Source organism: Nomia melanderi, chromosome 10, assembly GCF_051020985.1.
Source record: "Nomia melanderi isolate GNS246 chromosome 10, iyNomMela1, whole genome shotgun sequence".
Lineage (NCBI taxonomy): Eukaryota > Metazoa > Arthropoda > Insecta > Hymenoptera > Halictidae > Nomia > Nomia melanderi.
The window spans coordinates 8,361,173-8,383,667 of NC_135008.1; the positions used below are offsets into that span (position 1 = coordinate 8,361,173).

General features: G+C 37.1%; 1 protein-coding gene across 3 annotated transcripts in view; it reads left to right on the forward strand.

The window, feature by feature from the left end:
• ATP8B (ATPase phospholipid transporting 8B) overlaps window positions 1–22,495 on the forward strand; it is an 82,036-nt gene that overhangs the window by 7,684 nt on the left and 51,857 nt on the right. The gene's annotated exons all lie outside the window — the stretch shown is intronic.

Consider the following 22,495-nt stretch of genomic DNA (forward strand, 5'->3'; position numbering starts at 1 on the left):
ACAATGGTGCAATTCAAGCGACTTCTTTGTTCAATTGAAATTTTTAATTACGGCCTGGGACGTATTATTCTGTTGGTAGTATAAGGGTTAGTAATCGTTTATTCCACTTCTTGGAATGAAAGGTAGCTGTAAAAGTTATATAACAAAATTGTAATTATTAATCAATTATGGTAATGTCTGTGACGGGGAAAGAAGAATCTGAGGGGAACCGAGAATCGGGTGCCGCTACTGAAGGGTTAATAGTTCATCCGAGCGCAAATAGATCCGTCTTTGATTGTCTCAATAAAAATCAAGGACTGGTTTAATGCTTCTCTATTGAAGTACTTTTCCACTGGCGTCTCGTCCTTCAAAATTATATAAACGGTACAATAAATCCTGGTACAGTCACGAAAGAAATGAATGAAAAATTGAAAATACCATTTTGTTTTAATGAAATTCCTTTTCCAAGGAAATCGAATTGCAAGATTCGAGCACGTGGCCGCGAGAACTGGCTGGCACGTGTAGCTAGTACCTACATATTATCGATCTGTTCCGCTGCCATTAATGATTGTCAACGTTTTCTCACAGACATAATATTACTTTCCACATTAATTTCGTATAACCGAACAATTAATATTTTGTCCGGTAATATTCGAAGCAGAAACAGTAGAAACGTGATCAAACAATCTTCAAACTCAGATTCTTCAGTAATGAAGCTTCAAACTTAAAACTGATATTTCCTCGATTTTTTCACGTTCGATCAGTCCCTAATTTTCAACTACTTTAAAATGAATTTCTCAAATAATTGAAATTCATTTACAATGAATTAATTTCAAACATATGCGCTATTCTCTAACACATTCCCCAGCCTTCAACTTTAATTGCCTCAATAACGAAGCGTTGCTCTTTAAACTTTTATGAGACATTACTTTTCCACGCACAACCGCTTCTTGTTCCCCCGTTTCAGCGGATATCACGTCAGCTCTTTCGTTCCTGTGTTAAATAATAAATAACGGTCTCCAGGCGGGTGAGATCGTCACAGTTAATGAAACGAATTACATATTTATCCGCGGACGATTATCGCGTTTATTGTGCCGCGGGCAACGTCGCGATTACTTTACGCGTAGCGTCAATTATTGTCAGTGTGCCTTCGCATCTGTCGTGCACTGGAACGATAGAGTATTGCGTTAACGATCGTATGGTAACTTCAGGTCACACACATCGATCTCGCCACACGACACTGTTAAATAATGAATACATTCATGTGACTTGTTCACAGAGCTGACCGGCGAACTCCCCCGCAGTGTACGGTCGAACCCTGTGGATTTTCGAATTTTGATCCCATCGATCGCGTTTCCACGTGCCGGCAATTGAACTTGCCGGTTGCGACAACGTTGCATTAATTAAATCCTTGGATCGTGTTAGGCAGCGATGTGTCTTTCGAAACGACATTTGTACGCACGTAAGCGATGACTATCCCGAAGAACAAAGGTTAAATAAACTACGAACCGCGGCAATAATTGTGCGACAACATTGATTACCGTTTCCCAGCTGTGGATGACTATTTTTAATTGTCTCAATTGACGATCATTTTGATTAACACTAAAACTACCGGACGGCTCAAACTGAACCACTTCAGAATTTTTATTTTGCAAGTATTTAAATTATGAAGGCGAAAGGTCTCCAATTAAATTCCTGTATTTTGAAACAACTCCCAAACGATAACGAGGAAAAAAGTTGCATTCACAAATATCACTTTCGTAAATGAAATTGAGCATCGCAACACTATAAAGTATTTAGAGCGCTATCGTGCGATACGCACGGATGTCACGGTTTTTCTAAGCGGTCGAATTATGGTCGTGGGACACGAGACGATCCTAAGTAATTAGGCCTGTAATCGTAGCGACGAATCGAGGGAGAAAGTGACTGCCATGACCCCACCCAACGATACCGAAGCTGTGCCTATATTTTCCTACGTGCTTATCAAAAACCGAGATTAAAAGTTTCGAACGTAACGCGCGGGAAACGTGAAATCATTGGCAGTTAGAACGCAGATAAGTCTTCCGTTTATCCTCGTGCTTGTATAATCAGGCTGATTACGCGCGATTTGCTCGTATCGCCTGGTAAGTGATTTTGTTTTGTTCGCTGATTTGTACGGAGTGTTTTAAAGTTGATCGCTCGAACCGCCATTAGCCACGTACCAAGTGGCATTGTGAATTTTCATGTAAACGGCACGTACACATTAATGCAAGTAATTAAAGCGCAGTTGTTCATAGAAACTTTTTTCTAGGAATTTTGTTTTAAAACAGACAAAACTTATTTACATTAGGTCGTGTATTAGCTCACAAATGTTTATACTCCTGTTGTTGTTATTCCCTTTTTCCACATAATTTCTTGAACAGTTCTATTGTTGAATGTCAGAGTAACTTCTTGCATAATTGTTTCCTGCATCGTTTTTTGAAAATATGGATACCGCGAATATTCGTGTTTTATATGAGTACAACCTTGGAAATAATGCTGCAAAATCTGTTGAAAATGGAAACAGAACATTTGGGGACAGTACTGTAAATGAAAGAACGGCGTTGATTTGCATAATTCCGTTTCGGTGATGTTCCTTTTCAAAGTAAGCCGCGTGGTAAATCAGAAACAGTAGTTTTTCAACGATGTCTTTAGAATGTATTCGTTCTAAACATTCAGAATTTCTCAAAATAGGAGTATATTCATTAAAAACTCTTTGGTAGAGGTGTAGCGAAGCGAATATTATTTTGAGGATATTTTGATCGAATAGACGTCTTTTAAAACATCGAATAAAATTTCCTTTTTCCTGCAAAATCACATTTTATACTACACGATCTAATATTTTCTTTAAACGAGTACTTGTTTTAAATCATACTTACCGACAAATCTCTGCGTCATATAAGTATCAATAAGATTACCGAGTTCTCGTTATACAATACTCTGTTATACAAACTTCTTTAACTCTGAACCCAACGACAAATAAAAACGATTGGTTTGAAATGTGTTGCATCGATAAGGTTTCATTAATTATCTAACGCGAAGCTTAAATTAACATTCTCCAATGATAAATAAGTATATCGAACGTGTTCGATTTCATAAACTTCCGTCGAGCGATCGCGTGGTCAGCATCAGAACACAATGGAACGTCATTCGAACACCGGTTACATGCAGGACTGATTATCGGAACACACAATGATTCACATATCAAGTCGACGCGACAATGTTTATATTTTCAAACACGTATTAATTTCTCTTATCTGGTTATCCGAAAAATTGATCTGTGATCCTGAGTAAGATGACTGGATCTCGTTTAAATTGTCATATGTCTATATTTTCATTTGTTTTTAATGGCATATCGAATCTTGCACCAATTTTACCATTCTCTTTTAACCCTTTGTACTCGAGAAGTGTTTCATTAGAAATACTCAACATTTTCTATTGATATACAGACATTTTCTAAAACTAACTTGACAAGAAATCGCACATAAATTGAGAAATAAATTTATTTTATTTCAATATTTCACATATCGATGCATTATACAAACTTTAGTATTAACTATCAAACTTTACAATCTTCCCGTGTCAAATCAATTCGCGACCGAGAGTACAAAGGGTTAACTATTCGTCTTGCATACATTTACTTTCTAAAACTAACTTGACAAGAAATCGCACATAAATTGAGGAATAAATTTATTTTATTTCAATATTTCACATATCGATGCATTATACAAACTTTAGTATTAACTATCAAACTTTACAATCTTCCCGTGTCAAATCAATTCGCGACCGAGAGTACAAAGGGTTAACTATTCGTCTTACATACATTTACTTTCATAAACATATTCCTTATCGTTATCGATAATATTCCCAAAGCAATAATTCTTTTCATAAAATCTGGGCCATCTCTCCCCGACTTATCTTATCCGAACAAAGTCGCCGAATTGTTTCGTATAGTCGACGTTTCACCGTAGTCGCATTCCGCGACTTTATTTTTAATCCGATTGTCCTATCAAGGAGTATCCGTCGTGGTCGTCGCGCGCCGATGTCGTTGATGCATGACGTGGGTTTATTCAGTTTCTTATGATTAGCCGGCTAGTAGCCTTGACCATCGTCAAAAGGCCAGCCCGAAGAAGAAACGTTATATCCCCCACCGACGCGCGGCCGGCCCGTTACATTTTTCATACCGAGCCTACCGATTCCTAATGGCATGAAATATTAGCTGATATTTTCACCTTGAAATACATAATTTAATAACAGCCTCGTCGTTACCGGCGTTATTGAATAGGTGATCGAAAGCATTGTCTTTACGTTTCCCGACGTCGCTCACGTAACCGGCCAATTATGCTGCACCCTGGAAATCCTTTCATCTCCTGTCGATTTCCGCATTTGCGAGCCTGATAATCGTTGTCCAGTGGCAAGCAGCTGTGTCAGGAAACAATGCAGTAGGATCCAAGAATTTTATCCGAGAATTTTGTTGAAAATTAAGTAATTTAGGTGATTTTTTAGTCGCGTTATTGGGGCTTCTACTGTGACACGTATTTTACGTTTAACATTGCTTTAAGTGGTTCTCGTCTTTCCAATTACCGAATCGGCCGGAAGCTTTGCGTTTCACACGTTGAATGCCACGTGGTCGGTGTTCGACGAAAGTGAATCTTGTTCTCCAGTTTCCTTGAATGTCGACGTGGAAGGATTGAAGCGGAGATGGCAGAAAATTGCTAAAAAATTATTTGATAATTTTTTTGATTATTTCTAGATAGTTCGAAACAGTAATTTTGTTCTCCAGTTCTATTGTATATAGACAATGCTATTTCATACCCAGGTATTTGTAAATAGTTCCAAACATTTTCAACGTGCAATTTCAAATATATATACATACATAATGGAAAAAGTACAATATCGAATTATTCAATTGAGCAGCATTATCGTCGTTTGCGAATTCATTTTGTTGAATTATACATGTGCTTCATTAACCATAGCATTGAAAAGTTTAGGAACAATTATCGTTTAGTCCAACAAATTACAGTAATTTGATCCGGTTGGGGGTCACCGGTGAGCCCCGCGGCGCCACCGGAAATTAGTGTTGCGGTCATTGGTGATCCCCCAGCATTCAACTTGTGAGCAATCCTCAGTAATAACATAAAAATTAGAATCTTCCTCGAACACGATATTTTTCACTAGATTTAACATGATTCTTCATTATCGATACCAAAAGCTTAAACGTCAATAAACAATTTGTCGAAAACGTTTCAGAAGAAGAAGAAACAACATATTTCTAATCTTCTATAACTGAAGAATTCAAAACACCCAGATTTAGCGTTCCCAGAGTTAACCATTCAATTGCCGAAACAACGACACAATCCACAAAGCGGAAAGCAAAAAAATTTAACAAAAATCACATACGTAAATCTATAAATATTGAAGCATATAAGTTATATACATATTTACAAATATTTATACTTATATAAAGAAATATCCAATAAAATATTCTAACAACAAGATAATTTAAAAAGACAAATAGCTTCGAATACTATAATGAATACACGAAGAAACCAACAAAAAAAGTCTATACCTACAATGTTCATAAGAATTACATGAATCACATTGATTACATTAAATTGCATTGATTATATTAAACGCTCGGAAATTCTAGCGTTAACATGCAAGCTGGTAAATATTCAAAAGCAGGAATTCGCTATCTCGATTCGCAATTGAGTCGATTAGTGCGCTCGACGAGAAATATTCTCAGCCGCGAAGATCGCGTGGCTTCCATTGCAAGAACGATCGAGAAATCGCAGAAACAAAGCGTAATTGAGCGCGTCATGTTTGCCAGCGTGGCTCGAACGGGCAGCCGGCGAGCGAGAGTCGCCTTGACCGTGAGAATGGAAGGACAGACACAGGAAGGAACGTTTCGCAATTCTCGCGGACGCCGTTCGCGTACGGGCAACCGATGACCACTGATCCCTTCAATTATTAACGCGATCCGCGAATCGGATTCGAAACTTTACAGGTGCGACGGAACTTCCGCGCAAGGCTGAATACTGTGCAAAGCAACCGATGCAGTATAGAACAAAAGAAACGCCTGGAAGGACATCCGCCTTACGATGAATGAGAAAAAGGATCTTTTGTACCGACAAAATTTCCTTTTCGTTTAGTCAACGCTTGTGAATCGACAATTTTAATGAATGGCACCTTTGAGCACGCCGTCACGAATGAAAAGCATTAATTAGCGGTATAATTATCGGAAGACCATTGACAAACTTCTTAACTGTACTGTGCTACAGAAGATGGTTACTTAATAGTTACTTATAGTTTCGAGAAACTATTGCATTACGTTATACGAATTGTAATCTATTATTATCGTAAAATTGCAATATGTCATTGTGAAGTAGTAGATATGTGCACGAGTACGCCAGATCTTCGATTTACGCGATAATCCGTTCCACGTGGATTTCACGCAAATGAAGTCTATAGAAAACAAAGTATTGGATAGAAAATCTGGTGTAAGTTTTAGAAATACATATTTATAATATAGCCGAACAAAAGAAATAATAGTAATGACATTTCAGACAAGAAAAGTACATTTTACTCGGTGTTACTAAATTCACATCGCGCATAAAGACTACCGCGTGAATAGTGTTCTAACTTACCACGTGAAAAAGGTCCGCGTAAATCGAGGGTCAAGTGTATATCCGCTATTGCTATCTGTAAGATATTGCATACGTAACTAAGAGTATCATTCTCGGACGTGGTGGGAATAAGTAGAAAATTTGATGGGAATAACGTGTTCCGTTATCTCCGTCTCGAAAATAAGTGGACTTTTCGAAGCGGTCGAACCGAGGTGTTATCACCGGTTGAATTTTCTTTGGAAGTTTCGTGTCCTTGGGAGTTCCAGAATGCACGAATCCGATTTAATGCGATTGTTTGTTCTATCATACGGCTTCGGCTGTTGGGCGTGTGTGCGCCGCTGCTAAGTAAATGAAATGTTACAGTTATCGCCGCATAAATCTTCGGGACAGGGGGCGAGAATTGATTCAAAGGAGCGAGTTGACACGGTTAATTCTCGCGTCTCCGTCAGCTGTGCGTCGCGAAATCGGTTGGACGGCCGACCTTCTTGTTACCCTCTGAAACGGTAACGACGGCTGTGCTACATCTTTTATCTCCTATTTTTTTTTCTCCCCTCCTTTCTCTTCAATTGTGTCGTCCATGGAACAACCTGGAAGATAAAATGTTTGTAAATGTACGCGTGGGCCGCGTTTATTGAAACGCTAGGATTTATTGAAGAATATTGTCCGTTATGAATGAAACGTGTTTTTAATCACATTTTATATTCCAGGTTTTATATCGTAGAACGTTTTATTTGGTATTCTCAGGTCTTCCGACGTAGAACCTACGGCGAAGCTATAAGTAAAAAATATATATTTCCTGCAAAGGAAGCGAACGGAACGAATTAAATACCAAGAAGAAACTAAAACTACTTCTGAGAACTGCTTAACCATCTAATATTATATTTTAATCTAGTCTATAAGCGCAATGCGGAATGCTATCGTTATTTCATGTGTCGCATTTCACTTTCTATGTAACAACCCTATAGTTCACTGGTACACATCAGCGACATTGATTAAGTTAAGCAGCCAAGCAAAATGTAACGAAGATCCATCCCAGCAATAATTATGAAGATTCATCTCTACTTTCTAAATTAAAAACATACTTTCTCAATTTAAAAAGATTAATAATTTCAAAGAATTAATTAAAAGGAAGTTGTTCAAAGAAACAAAGCGATCGATCAATCTTTCTCGGTTCTAATTAACAATCTTCAAACAATAAAGGCAAAAAATGATTTCGCGTGTCAACAATTTTCCTCTATAAAGGATCAAAGCCATTCGAAAAAAGAAGTAAAAAAAACTTCTCATCGACGCCGTGGGTGAAGCGAAGTTTGACGCAAACGTCGGAACCGCGTCATCGTCGGATGATGCTCGGACACCGTTATTTGTCTGGATATTTTTACGCTTTCGCGTCTAGGAAAATGTATACTTATCGGTTGGATCGATTAGGTTCGCTTCCTTCTTCCGTCCATTAGCCAACCTCTGTTCCCCGGAAAATCGCGGAAAAACACTGCGTTAAACGGTTCCACTCGACGGAACGGCTCGTCCGTTCGAATTGCACAACCGCCGCGCTACTTACCAATGCACGCTCCTCGTTTATGGTGATCGTGATCGACGCGAATCGAGTCGAACGTAGATCGTACTTCTGTTTAGTATTTAAAACTACCATTGCGTTGATCCGAATTATTTTTACTTCTTTCGTGATTTCTGCTTAGAAATGTAAAACTAGAATTCATATGAAAGTAATCCTATTGTTATTGTTATAATAAGAGTTACTGCTATCAGAAAATATAGACTTGTTAGTATTTTTGTAGAAGGAAGTAGAACTCACGAGGAAAACCTCAAACGGAAGTTACCAAAAATAAGTGTCACTCAGTTCTTCTGAATTAATGTAGAAATTAAATGATCATTTACCTATTATCAATCATTATGCTTTAAACTAAACGTGAAAATAGGTGAACACAGAGTTCTCCGTTGTTCCAAGTCAATTATTCGTGGCAAAGTAATTCCAACGAGCGCGCGCTGTTACGAAAGAATTCATAGAACAAGGGGTTAATTTAAAATAATTACTTCATTGTTTTATTGTTTGTCTCTTGCGCACAGATTACATCGTAGTTATCCGAGTAATATGAATGGAATATTCGGATAAAGCATACGCAATACTCGATCATCTCATAAGTAGACTGGATTTTCATTCAAATTCTTGTGAATATAATTATAAAAACAAGTGTTTTTTCTAACGAACGCTATAAACATAACCACGCTTTCTATATTTCATATATATTTTTTTCCAAATTCCGTGAAGTTTAATTATAATATGGAAGTTTTTGGACTTAAAATACAAGTGGGATCAAAATGACCCATTCCTCGTATCCTTCTTTTACAATTATTAAATTAATAACAAACGTTTCTCTGAGAAATTATTAAAGAAATTGATTTAACAATACGCAAACAATGCGCAAACTGAATTGTAAATCAACGAAAGTTTCAATAGACGCACTCTTGGAGTCTTTATATAGGAATTTCGAGAAGTCAATTTAACTGCTCGGTAGTTTTAGTGTTAAATCATTTTTGAAATTGTGTCGGATACAAAACTCTTTTACTACCACGTTGTCGCCTCAAAGGCTATAAAACGAGTGCCCTGAGAAGGGTGCTGTCACATCGGTGGACCCCCTTATCAGCGTGGATCCCGCTGTTTGTTGTACCCCGATACTCAGAACGCTTTCCCTTAACTCTAGGTTCACGGATATTTATTGTGCAGTTTGTTTTATTGTCCCTAGAAAAATTGATGTTCGTTGATTCAGATCTTGAAAATCGAAGACTATAAGATAGACAATTAAGATTACAGTCGTGTAATTGCTTCAGTCAAAATCGACTTAATCATTTGCCGAATAACCTTTATAAAATACAATATCGGTGTCAAGAAGACACCGATTGAAACACAGGTGACCGACGTTCGACTAGCCCTTCGTTTAGATTTCCTTTTAATTCTGCCAATGTTGCGCATTCAAATTTCCTATGAACGCATGAAAATCGGCGGTCCGCTCATGAGTAACGGCCCTAGCGTGCGTAGTTTGTTTGCGGAGGCCTGACTGACATCATTAGCCCAGGGAAATTAATGAATCGGTCGGCCAGGGCCGCGCGATAAAACGTTCACGAATACAGATAGCTCTCCGCGCTGGGATTGCACAATCGCCCGACGGCGCTCTTGTATCGCCAACTTATGTATCCCGTTACTTTTCAGTGCTCGCGCACTAACGCGTCTATCCGTCGTCGCTAGATCGTGTCCACTGATGAACGTATAGCCGCGGCCATGAGAATACTTAAACGTCTAACATCGATGCAAGATCGATAATTAACACGTTGCCCTGCCTGTGTGATTTTCGTGTCGCGTGAACGATAACAGGTGAAATATGGAGTATACAAAATGACTTCGTCGCGCGATTCGCGTTTCGCGCATTCGCTTCGATCTCCTGCGTCTGTTGCCAACATTAACCCTTAAGTGCACGATCGGTAAATGTAAAATACTCTAAAAATCCTCATCATTCGGCGAAACTATTTTCAGACGATACTACTATTTTCGATGACAATTTTAAACTGAATTTGAGAAAACTAACCGTTATATAATTGTTTTAAATATAAATTAAGTAGCCATTTTCTGTTATCAATCGTTAACCTTTGGAGTAAACGTAGGCATAGAGTAAGAGTGAAAATTTTGTCTTTTCTTAGTAAATTATTAACGATAAAGTAATTGTATAACTGTAATTTCGAGCTTCGATATTTAAAATCGAAATTTCGTTGTTTAAATAACGAGAAATTGATGAGTGATTTTATTTAAGGCTTCGATGTGTAGCTTTCTACGGAAAGGGTTTCTAGAAGCTTTAAAAATTCTCGTCTGTGAAGGGTTAATCTGTGTCAATTCGCATCGTTTACAAGCTAATGTAGATATAACGCGGGAAAGAGTATAGACACGTGAACAATGGAGTGATTGGCTAGTCTCCGCCCCCGAATACGTGACGTCAAGCCAATCGGGGCGAAGACAAAATCTCTTCTCTGCTCTGTACTGTCTAGCCCGCTCTCTTAAGTCTCCTGAGATTAACGAGGTGATATCGGGTAACGAATGAATCTAAATTCTCCAGGATTCAATTTTGTTTGCTTCGCAAGACAAAATTTCAATGCCAATGGTTCTATCTATTAAACAATTCTTCCGCGTACTTTCGAGCCAATCGAAAGAAGAAACGAAGGAAAACTTCAATTCATATAAAGTCTTCACTCCTGGCTGCGCGTCTTTGCACAACAGAATGACGGAAAAGAAATCAATCACTCGTTATGAAAAATACTCTGTCATTCCACCCATAACAACATTATCGTTCACGCCAGTGCCCCGCCCGTGCCCCATTGTCCGTTTCTTTTCCTCGGGCGAACAGGTTCACGTGAACGTTGCAGATAATTCTAATTTTAAAAGTGCTGGAACAAATAATCAACACGCCGAGACGCGCGTGTGAGTGTACCGTCCTATCTTCTTGCCGGTTGATATCGCTCAATCATTATCTGCATAATACGTCAAATATTTGTTCGCATTATTCGCGGCGGCGACAGAGTATTGCTCTATGATACGCGGTCGATAGTTCTTTATTTCTTTCTCTTTTTCTTTCTTTTTTCCTTTCTTTTCTTCTCTTTTCTTTCTTTTTTTTCTTTTCTCCTTTCCTTCTTTCTCCCCTTCTTTCCCGTTGTTTTTTTTTGCCTTCTTTTCAAGTTCTTTAAACAATCTATCCGAAAATGTTTCTCGACGGAACTTTTTATCGTTCCGTTGAATATTAACGGGGCGACTAAAAATAAACAGAGTCTCCTTATGCGGCGTCGTGTTTGGCCGTTAATGCAGTTTCATTTATTAACAACCCGGCCGACGAAACGCGTTTGCTGAAGAAGCGAAATACGATAAGCTAAACGGTTGCCTACGTTTCAGCGAGCAGATTGCGGCTTCAAATAAACCGTGACACGTTACGCTCTTCAGTTACCAATAAATGCGCTTATCGAAATGCCCGTGTACGACAGGTAGAGTACACGTGTACTTTTTAACGAGCATTCGAAACTTATCGGCTGTTTCCTTCGACGTTTATTTTTCGTGTCACGTACGAACGGTTTGAACCATTCATTCATACCATTGTTTTACAATTAATTTGTAAACGTGTTGCAGCGGATTTATTAACTTTATTTCTTGACGCGACGTTTGAAAGTAATTCGAAGTACGTGGAGAACGTTGCTATGCAATTTTGGACACGCCTAAGTGGGCGGAAATTTTTGTGAAGGGGCGTTTACTTACGTAGGGGGCGGAGCTCCCCTGTTACTGATGAAATGAAAATGAAAGCATCTTATGTACATTGAGTAATTCTTAGTACATAGATATCATTTAAAAATGTATTGCAGTATGAAGGACATAACTATGAATATGGTAGGAATGTTTACTTATGAAAGGGGCGGAGTAATCTTCTTTTTGTTACGTAATATATCGCCGCAAATTTATCCAGGTGTGCAGGAAGGATTCCATGATACTCTGAATCGGAAAATGATAAATATTTATGCATACAGTTTGTAAATATGCATTAGAATCGGATAGAAATATTAAAAATATTTATTACTTTTCGATGGAACAAAGGGGCGTGGTTAAGTTACGAAATTTTCAAACTGTACGCCCCGAATGTTATTATATACATAATAATTAAAATCTTTACTTTTCTACAACAATAAAAAATATCTATGGGAATACATATTAACGAAAGGGTCGTGGCAAAGCACGGTCCACCGTAAAATCGGTCGAATTTTAACTTGACACTTAACGATCTACCAAAACAAATATTGAAAGGTGTTTCAACACTTTTATAAAAACGATGGAAGCATTATTAATCGACAATTGACTCGGTTGGAATGCCACGACTATAAGTTAACAATCATAATTATACTTATAAAATTTGACGAATGATACAGTGACTTCGTCGTGAGAAATCTTATCGTTCTATTCTCCATTCAGTACTTATCTTATCTGTGGGCGTTGCGCTTCCGATGATTCTTCGTAAATATCGTAAGGAATCACACGACAGAATAAAAATTCGCTCCATCATTTCTGTACGAAATTGGATTGCTGTTCCTTGCGTGGCTGACTTCATCGGAAATTGTCAAGACATTATATAAGTATATTCGTAAATACTCGTTACAGTTCACCGTACATTTTCTGTAATCATTCTCGGCGTAAATAGTGATTAGGCGCGCTCGGTAATTATAAATTCAAAATTTTGACAACTCGTTATGATTGTCTCAAAAACAAACTATACTCACCGCAAGATTCAACTGTGAATTATAAACTGCGTTACAAGGAATAATTAAAACACCAGATTCTCTTGTTTTGTAACTTGTTTACCGCTTAATTATTTGTCGAAAAATCTTTTGCAGGTGAAACTATACTATTGGAAACATTCTATATGCAGTGAAATTAATGAAATTAGGTAACACTGTTATTTTATATTTATCGCTTTCGTAAGTGAATTCTTGAAAACGATTATTGCCGGTAATACTTTTCTGTACTAAATGTGTAAACAAACCGCCGGTATGGTGACATATATAATAGGAATGTAATAAATATTGTGTGCCCAGATTAGTTCTTATCAGAAATTAAATAACAGACTGCGGAGAAAAATCACGAAGCTTTCTGATAAACCATGTATATTATGACTATTTCGTCGTCTCATGGCGACGAATCTGGTTAAACGTTTCCGGTGTGTATGTATATAGCGTTACGTTACCTCGTTTTATCGTATACATCGATGTCCTATGACGCTTGTATTTACTTAGAATCTTCCAGACATTTCGATTCTTGCGATTCAGCGACATTTATAACAATAGATCAAGCAAGACAATAAATAAAATATGATCAGATAATAAACACTAAATAAAAATTCAAACGATCGGTGGAATTGAAAAATGTCGATAAGCCGATGACTCTAATCTTTTCGACATTAGTATTGCAAAATATGTATCTTCCTTAGAATTAGATAAAAAGTATAATAAGGTAATAAATAAAAATTCAAATAATCGATCACTAGATTAAAATATGTCGAGAAATCAATGATTTCAATCTTTTCGACATTGATATTTTAAAATGTGTACTTGGCAGTATTTGGTTGACTAAAAAATTCTTTATTCTGCAATTCTTTATTCTGTAAAATTTCATTTGTCATTGATAACGCGATCGATCTGTATTCTGGGAATATTTAACCACCACATAGCCGGCGAACGATTAATGAACTATAAGGAAGTGAACAGTCGCGCGAGATCGAACAGCTTTATCGGGAGCAGTCAAAGGGAACTAAATTATTTTCTGTTTTTACGTGGTAACCAGCTTGGATTTAAATCAAAACCGTCGTGTGTGTTCGTTACGAGGCTATACATGATTCCATTAATCTTTTATATCGCAGCTTGATAAAATCCCAGCGACTCTTTCCCGTTCACTCATTAGAACGCAGTAATCAACCTGAAATTTGCATTGTCTATCTAACCTTTCATTAAACCAATTCGCACGTATATCAACGTGCGAACGCAGACGATTTTGTAATTAAAATCGCACTGCATACTTTAGATTTAGATATTGCTATTTATCGAGAGTCCGAGGAAACATGCGAAATCTCGCTACGACTTATGGTAGACTACGAACAGATCATGATATTTCGAAGACTACTTTTAAGATGCGAACATTTCGATTCATTTCTTCTATTGGAGCTTTCAACAAAGTTAAAAGATCATTTCTTCTTATAATGTTCACAATGTTTCCGCCGTAGGTTCGTTATTTAGGTTATTTTCTGGAAATCGTGTACGCGTGTATACACCCACAGCGGAATGGATTTAGTCGACAATGGAGCAGTGCATTTTTCTGATTTTCTTATCGGTACGCTGATAATCTTTTACGAGTGCAGGTCTAATAGAGAACGTCAGGATTAGGTCACGCTTAGATGGAACAAACACAGGAGGCCAAGTTAAATGGAATAGTATCTATGATTGCCTGCCGCGCCCACTTCTATCTTCGGCCCTACCCTTTTGGTCACCATAGGGGGTTGCCCCGGTTACAACGGTGCCCGTCGCGTCTTCGACGCTGTCACTCACAACCCTTTCGCAATCTTATATCGCACTGGACTCAACTGCGCGCCAGTTCTTTTATTATTTACTTCCTTCAGTGTTCAGTAGCCATCTGTACTACGTACTACCCTTATTCTTGAATGATTTTATCGATCTAATGTTTCATCGCCATTAAGGCTAGAATAACTGATCCTTACAACGCTGAAGCAGATTCATCGAGGATTAATGAATAAAAAGATATACAGAAAATGTATATTAACAATATATCGTTATTATAATAGTATTAGCAAGCTGTTCATTGCAATCGAAGAGTGTCTTCGTTTATATTTATTCCCATTTTTCCTGATTTCTAGTCCTGTCTTTTATTTATTTGTTTAAATATTATTGAAGAGAATTATATGAAATACAATTGTACAATATAAATTGTGTAAATCTCTTGAAATAGTTATCATGCCCCTTTATTTGTGCTCCTATACATAATTGAAAAATATTTGCTCGTTAACTGTAGATATTTTGCGCATTGTTAGAAATTGATGATTATATTATTCTTAAATACACACCTCGGTATATTCAACGACTAATAACCAGACTAAACCAGTCGAAAATAATATCCCAATTTCCCACATTCATGGTGCAATGGCCGTTCCAGTAAGGCGGCCATATTGTCTAATACGATCTAATACAATCGAAAGCGTCCGAGCATACCCAACGAAAGTAATCGGTGAATGCGGTCGGGACTCGCGACCCGGCGGCGTTTCATTTTTCGATCGGCGACCTTAAAACTCAACCATGCGCCATTCTGTAATCGAGAAGGTGCCTAGCTTTCGATCTCCTCCAATCGAAATTCACCGACAAATTTATAGTAATGAAAACTTGTGATCATCATAATGTATTATTTTCGCATTAAATAAAATTACTCTCGTATTAATTCGTAATCGCGTGTACAGGCTAGAAAGATTCAACCCGTTTAACATGGCATTCAGATTTACAAACTCATAAAGTACCATCGTGCATGGCGATATTCGTTGCACATCGAGACATTAACCAATCTCATCTAAGAAGGGAACCTTTTCAACTAGCACACGCCGACGTTAATGAAACGTATGTGAGACATACACAGTCTGTCCAGACTCTGGTGCGACAGAGCCTCTACATTTTTTTCCGTAACACCATCTCGTAATGAATAAATGCATTGCGAAGTTTGACATGTCAACAAAGTCCACGTACAACTGCAATCTGATAGCACCTCTACGTCATTTTTTTATCGAGGTTACATTTGACAAGGCTTCGTAGCGCACGTTGGAAAAACTATATGGAGCAAAGGGCCAACATTAAATTTCGCTTTAAGTTATGCAAAACAGCAAAGGAAACGTACGGAATGATGAAAGGCGTGTACGGTAGTGATTGCATAAATCGTGCCAAAGTTTTTAGATGGTTGAAAAGTGCGCATTCAGAAGAGCCGTATCAAGACATTGCTCGCCGTTTTCTTCGATTCGCAAGGAATTTTCCACAAGGGATTTATACCTGAAGGTCAAATGGTAAACGCAGAATATTATGCCCATGTTTTAAATCGCTTATGGAACAGGATTCGTCGAGTTCGGCCTCAATACCGAAAGCAAGGGATTTGGCCCCTTCTGCACGATAATGAACCAGCGCACAAATCTGAGATTTTACGCGATTTTTTGGCCAGAAAAGGTATCACAGTGCTCGAACATCCCCCATATTCGCCTGATTTACCTCCGAGGGACTTTTGGCAATTTCCAAAACTAAAGTTTGCACCGAAAGGAAACCGTTACGACACTATTCAGGATATACAAAGAGCTACAACTGCGGTTTTGAAGGAAAATTCCGAAAAAGGAATATAATGACTGTGTTCAAAAATTTTTAAACCGCTTCCAGCGTTGTATTGATTCAGAAGGAGTATACTTTGAACAAAAAAAAGATAAAAGGACCCAATAATTGTACTCTCACTTTTTTTCAGTACTAGTCGCACCAGACCTTGGACAGACTGTGTAGTTCTCAAAAAAATATATGCTAACATCCTCTTTGAACGGGTGAAGCCACCCTCCAACATTGATGGTTGAAGATATATTTTTTACAACATCTCTGAAACTGGGGATACAGAAAAGAAATTTGAATTATTCATTTTGAAACGAATAATTTAAAAAGAAAATTTCCTTTCCGCACCCCTTAGTTTCAGAGGTATTGTTAAACAATATGCTTTCAATCCGTAACATTGATGGTTTTCAGCCCTTCGAAGTGGCTGTTGACTGACAAGAAAAAATACGTGTGAAATATTTTCTTGAGAATTATGTCTCCAATAAGTTCCATCAAGAAGTGATAAAAGAAATTCGTAACGTACCGTTACAGTATTCTCTTGTTGCATCTAAAAGTCAAAGTAGCAAATGAAATAATTCCTCTAATATCTGTCCGCAGTCGTTGCGTCACTTTATGTAATGGGTACTTATAAACAGCGAATGGCGGAAGCTAGGGTCGCCGATCGAAAATCTTTTTCGGACTTCCGTGGAGTACGCGATACGCTGCGTCGACGATTACGTTAACGTCGCGCGGGTGTTACAGAGAGACCGTGTCGTTTCGCAAGGCCGCGATGTATTATGAATGTCTAAAGGGGTAGAGACAGGCCTCCATTATACGCTCGCACAATGGATACATATCTAGGCCTGCACCAGGTTTTATTAACCGTTTGACAGTGCCCGGAGGAGCTTGCGTTACCGTGTAAAAGTGACGTAAACAGAAACCCGTCCGCCGATGGCCATTTGTCGATACGTTCTGTCGTCTCCTCCAATTTCTTGCTGTTCTTTTCCTTTTCTTTTTCTTGTCCTTTTCTTTTCTTATCGATGAGCAACAAATAACTTCGTCATTATCCCGTTTTTCGTCGTCTGACTGAAAGATCGTCGAACGACCGACATCTATGTGCGTCACAGGTTGCTTGACTTTTTATTCAATTACACGTTTTTTGCTCGTCTTCTTGGTCGTCGGAGACAAGATTTAATTCAGCGAATCGGCGTTATGACTTATTGCCGGCATACAAATGAAGAGTCTGTTGAGGAAAGTTTTCGTCGGCGGTTTATGCAAGGCGTTTATTTATATGAATTTTATTGATGGTTCTGTTTTATTATTTAAGGGCTGAGATGTATCAGGTGCAAGAAATGCGAAGACGTATCGCAATATTAATTACTTCGTTTTCTCGTGCTATTTCATTGAGCAATAGTGCAGGGACAGTATATTCTATAATTATAAAAAAAGTGTTTTTGCATTAGCTTTACTGTGATGTAAGGAAGTAGAGGTACAGGTTCGTCCTTTTTGCATCTTTTAAGTCGCTCAGTAGGTATTTAACGGACAAAAGTTGGGGGGATAGACGGGAGGTTCGATTCAATTAATAAAAGAATGCTGCTTCGTGAAAAATTAATATCACGTAACCTGAGTGATGCTATAATGTGAAAAAAGCAGTTGGAGAACAGGTAAAAAATATCTGTCTTACAATCAGTTATGAAAGATAGTGATTACGTCCGGGCAGACAAATGATCCACAGACGTGCGAGACTGATATATCAGTTTGACGTAATAATTGGTAATCTCTCTGTACACCAATATGTCCATACATGACAACGTACTTCCATTTTGGTAATTCATCATTGTGAATCATAAAATATGCGCTCGAAGAAAAATCTGGAAAAAATTTCGCATACATTTTGTTCAACCATAATTTTTATTGGACGCAATTTAAGTATAGGTTGCTTCACAAAATCGGGCAACAATTTCAAGTTCGAAATTCATTCATAAAATTTTGGCTGCACGATTATTTTAGTTTTTTCCCCTTTCCATTAGATTTTCGAAATATTTAGGAATTTCTAGCGAGTAGGATTGATGAGTTTTTAGCAATTACTTTGAATTAATATCTTTCGTCTGATTTACAGTATATCCGTGTCTCGTGAAACACTCTATACACACGTCACGTGTGCCTACACTTGTTAGTACGTACATGTCACTGTGGAACATTAACCTAATATATTCCCTAACAGGTAATTACATTGAAAGCAAAAAGATGCTCGGTCAACAGCTTTAATGGGACACTTTCGATCGGACATTATTCAAAGAATTGAATCAGTTAATTAACTCCTTTCCTGTGAATATGTTATCTTTTCATTGGATACTTACCCACGAGTTCTGTGAATTTAATTAAAATAGATTTCAATTCCTGATGAACGAACAACTTTTTGATAAGATCCTCCCAAAAATACAAGGAAGTATTTGAGGCGTATTTAACAGTTTTCCTGAGAAGGTTACGTAAATTGTTTGACCGTGCACGGATAAAAAATTAATTATATATTTCACGAACAGAAGACAAATTCAATTTACGAAGACGTTTATTTTTAAACATTTTTCACTTTAGTCTGACTTCCCGTATATGAAAAAAGAATTATGCCTGTTGTACGGCATATTTTAAGCATCGACATTTGCATACTTTCTTAAACAAATTAACATACGGATCTTCCTCGTTCGTTATGTATGTCCAACACGAAAATTAACGCTAGAATTACCGAGCATTTAATATGGTCAATATGTAATCCTTCTAAAAATCGTAACAACACATTTTCTTCAAAATCATTTTGAATATTTAACGCTGTTAAGGTATCAGTAATTGTAAAATAAGAAAACTGAGACCTGTCATTTTGTGCAGCAGTTCATTACATTAGTAGCTTTAGTAACTACATCGTTTAAAAAAATACTCAATTTTATTAGAACCGATTACTTTAAAATTATTTAAATATTTATCAAACAACAATAAAATATTTGAATATTTTATATATAATGATGTAAGTTAATCTCATCGAAGATCACCAGCCTCGTATTCCAATTTTCTAATAATTAACCGGTACGCAGTATGTTAATATCGATCATTTAATCGTTACCTGTTACACAAAGGAAATCGAATTTTTCTTCCTGGAATGACTACGTGCTGGAATGTCCGCTGACGAAGGTTCATTTGATCTGCATATTTTCGTTCTCCGATTGAATCGAATAATGACGCGTCGCGCGGAGGAGGAAGAACGGTCGCCTTCGTCAAAATCGTGTCGTCTTACGGTGATGTATTATTGGGTTTGGCGTATACACGCCTGACGTAATCCCGTAGCGTGAAGTCAGAAGCGAGGGCCACGTCAACGATAGCACGTTTCGTTGAAGTTTTCATTAGTTCGCTTGTCACGCGATCCACGCGGACTTGTTACATTACCGCTTCCTATTATTCATAAATATTGCTTAATATTGGACGGCCCGCGGACGTTGTTCCGGAACGTTCACCGATTTAGCCCCTTGCCTTATAACGGCGAGCGAGACTCGTGGTGAAGATTGCCGGATTAATTTAATTAACAATTACCAGAAATTGATAATTATAATTTGATATTAATTATCGGAAATCAATTGCCCTCGTTGCACATGGATTGAAGCGAAAGGCTATTTCATTACTTTCAATATTTCACCATCAAAATTAATATTTACTTGTAACAAATTAAACATTTCTTCGAATTATTTACAAATTACTGATAGTAAAATTAGTCAAGTGTAACCGCAATGAATGTTATTAATTTTCTATTTATCTGCTTCTCATAGTTGAAATATATTTATTATTGAATGTTGATGTTGTAATGAATGAGATAGTATAATAGTCAAATAGTTTTGAATTGTCTGGAATGAGTAGTAGACTTCATTTATAATTATAATTATAATTTATAATATAATTTATAAGTCAAGATATAATTTTATTATATAGATAGTAGAATGTGTACTCTAATATTTTATATCTTGTGAGCTTTTAAGATCGCAATGTTTTAGATCGTTAAACTTATCTCTGTGTTGACTATGAAGTCATCTTTTGAAAAGTAAATGTTAAAATAGAAGAAAGGACTATGTTCTTGAAGTGACATTCAAAATAGTTTCTAGTGGGCTGTGTTTTATTTTTTCTTTGTGTCGAGTCTTCTATTTCGTTACAAGAAAATTTTTTCTAGCCGCACGTTCGGAAGATAAGCAACGTCCTCATTGTGGTTACATCGCGTATAGTCGTAGTCTGGATATACTAGTGATACTAACACGTATCTATTGAGGAAACTGGATGTTGTAAACTATTCTTTCCTCATTGACACGTTTTTACCTAACCTATGATCATCCAAGGGAAACAGAAAAAAATTGCTGTTAGCTATTGCCCAAAGTAATTAATCTCCGAACGACTAGTCATTCAGAGGCCGACAATATGGCGGCCACGCGGTGCAGTGGACCCTGTAATAGGAATTTTATATTTCGCTAATGAGAGTCTGATGTTCGATTAAATTATTATCGTCGTTTATTCGAATATTCTGTTATTATCAGTGCGATTGAATAAAATACTATGATTAATCAAAAAGAATAATTGTAATGGATTTTGATTAATATTTCTGAACATATAAAATGTGTGAGTATATATTTCGTAGTATTTACTAGGCGAATTTAATGTATTCAAAAATACATTTAAGTCTATAAACTGCAGTATAATATGCAAGCTTTAGTGAAGTGTGAATATTCTACTTTATATTTAACTTTAATTTGTGAAATGTCATTCCCTTTAATCATTTCATCGATAGACTGCTCGTGTTTCTGCAAATTTACACTTTGATTAGAGGATTCAGTGAAACTGGAATGATATGAAGTTTTATTCTCTTGATTAATGATTCCACGAGAGTATACATAGATAGAATAACATTAACAGTTACCATGAAATTTTAAGTGACCAATAGTTATCGGTGCAACACTGACATATCCCAACAATTTAGGACAAAAGATGTTGAAAATGTCGTGGGCTGACATTTATCAAATGTCAGTGGTGCCATTAACACCCATGTTTCGGAACAGTCTCATGAGCATTGCGAGGCATTGGTGTCTCAAAACGGCACTGTTCGAAATTATGTAACGCCCTAATCCTTATCTATTTATGATGTCGTATAATTTCAAGCTACCAGAAAGGCAAACGGATTTTCATGGTAAAACAATTTTATAGTCTCCTAAAACACTATCTAATATCAAATAGCGCTATTATCTTCGGAATCAAATTAATTTCTATTTCCACTTGCTAATATAAAAGGAAGTTAATGTTCATTAATATCACGTTACACCGATTGAAACTATAACATCTAACCCCGTTTAATTTATATGCTTAAATTATTTTTCTTTGTTAGAGAATATACATTCGCTTTCTATCTAGTTCGCCATTTAATTGTAAACTTCTCATTGACACCATAATCTTCTTTTAATGAATGTTTCAAAACATTCACGTAGAATAATGATACAACAGGTCAAAGATCTTTTGCAAACGAATCTGTCACACGTGATGCGCGTTTTGTACACGAATAATGCGACTTCTTTGCGGAAGCACATCCTCATTAGACAGCTCGCCGAGCTAGACCGAAAGTAGCAGCGATTACGCTTTCGAAATGCCCGCGGGGAACTCAATCGAAATATATTTTCTCCTGCGGGCATTAGGGTCACATTCGACGTTTATCCGTTCTTTCATTTTCATTCGTCGCTCATGAATTATTTGCATTCAATTAGAATAAATCGATTCAACAAATTACTTCTCGTATTAGCGTCAGTATTGTTCCAATTACGACGATATTCCTGGTCTCAAACGGAGGACACTTAAATCGGACACGATGTCGCGAATCATATTTAAACTGTACATCTTATTCAACGAATGGAAATCCACTCCTTATATAAACAGTCTTA